This window comes from Dasypus novemcinctus, chromosome 26, assembly GCF_030445035.2.
Source record: "Dasypus novemcinctus isolate mDasNov1 chromosome 26, mDasNov1.1.hap2, whole genome shotgun sequence".
In the NCBI taxonomy this organism is placed as follows: Eukaryota; Metazoa; Chordata; class Mammalia; order Cingulata; family Dasypodidae; genus Dasypus; species Dasypus novemcinctus.
Genome location: NC_080698.1, coordinates 61,534,385 through 61,537,940, shown reverse-complemented (window position 1 = coordinate 61,537,940; position 3,556 = coordinate 61,534,385). Strand labels below are relative to the sequence as shown.

The 3,556-nt window shown below is 56.6% G+C and overlaps 1 pseudogene; it reads right to left on the bottom strand.

Moving 5' to 3' along the window:
• Window positions 1-3,177, bottom strand: LOC131276130 (HUWE1-associated protein modifying stress responses 1 pseudogene; annotated as a pseudogene).
• Window positions 3,178-3,556: the final 379 nt, after the last annotated feature.

Below are 3,556 nucleotides of genomic sequence, written 5' to 3'. Positions count from 1 at the left end.
TAGAATTCACTTGTCTTAAACAGTGAACAAGGGAGGATGGCCTCATGTTTCCTTTGCAATAATAGTATGTGTTGAGGATCAAGTGGCTTTCAAGCAGCATGGTGGGTGTGAAAATGTTTGCAGTTTAGATCATTCTGTTGCGTTTATGGGTTGTTGAGTCTGTAAAGACATCGCCCCATTGGGCTGAGGTACGCTTTCTAGCTCCACCATTGTCCAAGTGGAGTGCCATTTCTTCTGATGTGAAAGTGTTCACATCGACATCGTGGAGTCCACTTCTCCGACTACGAGCATTCGATCCGCTGCTTACCCGTGGAGGAGAGCCTGGGGACTGGAGCGCGCTATGCTGGCCATCGCACCACTAAGCCCGTGCAGAGCCGCGGCTTCCCGGAAGGGCTGCAAACCAGCCTCTGCAGATGAGCTAGCTTCCGCTGAAGTGCTCCGTTAGGGGGCACTACAGTCAGTCCTGGGGGAGCTCTAGAGTTCCCAGGTGGAGGAACTTTTCCACACAGGAAGCTGATCAAATCTTCTCTATGTATAGTTCTTCTGCGTTTTTTTGTTGTTGTTGTTTTGTTTTATTTATTTAATTCCCCCCTCCCCGGTTGTCTGTTCTCTGTGTCTATTTGCTGCGTCTTGTTTCTTTGTCCCCCTCTGTTCTGTCAGAGGCATGGGAAGTGTGGGTGGCGCCATTCCTGGGCAGGCTGCACTTTGTTTAGCACTGGGCGGCTCTCCTTACAGGGCGCACTCCTTGCGCGTGGGGCTCCCCTACGCCGGGGACACCCCTGCGTGGCAGGGCACTCCTTGCACGCATCAGCACTGCGCATGGGCCAGCTCCACATGGGTCAAGGAGGCCTGGGGTTTGAACTGCGGACCTCCCATATGGTAGGCAACGCCCTAACCACTGGGCCTGCGGCGGCTTGCTCGGTCGGTAGAGGTGGGGTCTGGCTGCGGACGAGGGGTCGGTCCAGCTCTGGACGAGGGGTCGGTCCCGCTTGGGACGAGGGGTCGGTCCCACCTGGGACGAGGGGTCGGTCCGGCAGCAGACGAGGGATCGGTCTCACAAGGGGTTGCGCGGTTCGGCTGACGGGGTCGCCCGGCGAAGCCGGCGACGAAGGGGTCGCCCGGAGAAGCAGGCGACGAACTGGGGACAAGGGAGGCCAGGCCCTTGTCGGGGGCTCTCAGGACTGGAGGGCGCACGGCAGAAGAACTACCGCGGAGACAAGGTAAACACGCAAGTCCACTTTACTGAGGGAGAGGCAACAGTTTTATAGGGGCTGGGGAAGGCTGATTGGTCGAAGCCACGCCCTGTTCTGATTGGTTGCCGGCAAAAGGTCAGTGGGTGGTACTGGACGGGGGAGGGGTGGTGGTTAGGGATTGGCTGTCGCTATTGCTGGGGGAAGGGGCAGGGTTTAGGGATTGGTGGCTGCTGTTGCTGGGGTGGAGGGCAGACTTGAGTTTCCCGCCCACGCCTGGCTGTTGCTGCTGTTGGGGGAAGGGAAAAGGGCGGGCTGGATTTTTCCGCCCACACCTGGCTGTTGCTGCTGTCGGGGGAGGGGAAAAGGGCGGGCTGGATTTTTCCGCCCACACCTGGCTGTTGCTGCTGTTGGGGGAGGGGAAAAGGGCAGACTGGAATTTTCCGCCCTGCGCCTGCGCAGGGAGAAAGAAGAAGAAGGGTGCTGCCCCACAGGCATCGGGTGGCGCCATCCGGGAGGAGGGGCGGCCGCGGAAGCATGGCTGCCGAGAAGGGGAGACCCGAGGGCACTCTGCGCCCATGCCGAGTTCCTTTCAGGGGTGGCAGTGAGTCCGACCAGCCACCCTATTATGGGGGCAGCGGCTTGGCCTACCGCGGCTGCTCCCCCGCCAGGCCAGCAAACCACACTTCAGCCCGACTGGTGACCGCAGGGCCAAGTCCATTTCCCTCTTCTGCGTTTTTTAACCCAAGCCAACACATCCTTACTGCGACGCTGATAGCCAATCTGAATTCCAATATCAAAACTTCGCTGACGGGTATCCACGCTTTCTTTGCAGAGACTGGTGACGGCGGTGGCTGCAGTTTGGAAGGGGACCCGGAGAGGAAGTCCTGGCTGTGACACGCTCGGGCTTTGTGGAGCCGGGCCGCGGCGGTGGCGGGTTCTGGCAGAGGCGCCGCAGCTTCCGCAGCTTGTGCTCGGGCTGCGCGGCCGCCGCCTCCTGCAGCTCGGGGGCAGCTGCTCGGCCTGCGCGGCCTCGGCCAGGCGCTGCCCACCACTCGGAGAACCAGTGCTCGGGCCGTGCTCCCGGACCTCGGCCTCGCCCTCCTCCCGCCGCGCCTCCCTCCTCCGTGGCCTCCTCGGGCGGGGCCCCGCGGGAGCGTCGTCGAGCGGCCCGGCGGCGGGGCCCAGCGGCCGGCGGCGGCTCCTCGCGGCGGCCCAGCCTCCTGCACCCCGGGGGCCTGCGAGCCCCGCCCCGGGCCTCCCCACCCCCGGAGCCCCGCTGGAGGACGCCGCGACCGCGACCGGGTGACCGCCCCCGCTCGCCTCTACCGCCGGCACCTCCTACCGCCCCCCCATGGCGCCGCGGCCTCCCCAGGGCCGCCGCCGACCGCCGGGCTTCCACGCAGGCCGGCCTGTGCCGCCGAGCCCACCCCGAAGACTCAAAAAATTTTTTTTTACAAAATTAATTCTCCTTTTTTGGTCCTCATAAGTATTATAGGTTAAAAATACAGATAGCATTACTTTTTACTTTGGATTATGATCCACCTTAGTCTTTAACTAGATCAGTCCCATCCCCTTTTGGCTGAAGTCTGATCCTTTCTTTAGCTTCTTTAACACTTGCTGCGTGGGGTGGCCTTTTTCAGTTACTGCTGCTTCTCAGCACCTTTAGAGCTGGAGAACGTCAGCTCTGAGTCTCAGATGTCATACAGACACCTAAAGTTCCAGGGAGCTACTAGCTTACAGAGAAAGAGCAGAGCATCTCAGGACTTAGAAATAACAAAATCCCAGAGTAAATGTGACTTATAAGAGCTTACAGTCTAGGCCCTAATTCCCTTAGGAGCATCTTTAAATGAAACTATTTTTAGAAATAAAAATCATGTGATGATTAATTTATATTGAGGTGATTGGGCACAGACCATCCGCAGAAGCTTTGTTTCATTTACCTTTACACCTTTACCAGGGTTACATTAATCAACAGGTAGAACATAGCTTAACAGACTTGCTTTGCTTCTCTTTAAAAGTCCCTTTTTGATGAAGATGAAGTTCTGGGAAATGGATGTAGTTCAAGCAGTTGAGCTCCTGCCTACCACATGGCGGTCCAGGGTTCGGTTCCTGATGCCTCCCAGAGGAGACGAGCAAGACCACGAGCATACTCTGGTATGATATGGAATCTTGGTCTTCTGGACAGAATACTCAGATAATTAAGAAAACTTTTTATAAACTTTCATTAAGAGCAGACTAATAATCCAAGAAAATGTCATTATTTTAACAGAGAGAAAACCAAACTCCAGTTTTGTATGAACACTCAGTTTGATACGAAACCTTTTTTAAGGTTAAAAAGTATCATAAGTTTATTAAATTTTAAT